Consider the following 779-nt stretch of genomic DNA (forward strand, 5'->3'; position numbering starts at 1 on the left):
CCTTCTTTTTTTCTTTTTTCTTTTTTTTTTTTTTTAAGGAAAAAAGCTTTTTCCTTCCTTCTCTTTATTTACTTTGCACCGAAATCTCTCGCCGTCCAGGAGAACCGTCTCTGGACCAAATGGTGCTAACTGTTCTGAAAGCGAGAGCTGCCGGTGAGATCTCCGCGGAGATTTCCGCGTTTAAAAATCGGTGGCACGAGTGCGTGTGTCCCTGCATCACACGCGTGTGCGTGAGTGTGCACATGCGGGGGGGGTACGGGCGCGAGGCGGTGCGCGTTAAAGTCTTACTAACCAGCGTTTGTTCCCAGGAATTTATTGTAGTATTCAAACTAAACTGCTGGAAAAATAAAAGAGGTAAAGTCTGCCTAGGAGCTGAAGTGACCACAGCAGGATATGACGCCAGGAGTGTTGTAAAGACTGTCTGTCCTTAAAGAAGGTACTATTGTGCATGGCCTTTTATTTATAACTTGGTAAGTGCCAGCAAACTCGCCTCCTTTACACCCTGAAGTGCCAGCCCAGCTTTCCACAGCGCTCTTTATTTGCGGTAGTCTATTCAGTGACTGTCACTCCCGAGCTTCAAGTTATTCAAGACCTTAATCAATCAAAAGGATGAGAATCGTTCAGGTTTCCCCCTTTGAAATGAGGGAAACAATGTTTTCTGGGCTCCCGGTCCGCTTCTCCCGGACGGGCCGGGCGATCGTTTCGGGGCCGGTACCGGCCCCGGGGAGGGCGGGGGTTCGAGTTATTTAGGCAAAAATCCGGCGCCGGAATAATAAACG

Source organism: Pygoscelis adeliae, unplaced genomic scaffold (assembly GCF_000699105.1).
Source record: "Pygoscelis adeliae isolate BGI_AS28 unplaced genomic scaffold, ASM69910v1 Scaffold155, whole genome shotgun sequence".
NCBI classification, from domain to species: Eukaryota; Metazoa; Chordata; class Aves; order Sphenisciformes; family Spheniscidae; genus Pygoscelis; species Pygoscelis adeliae.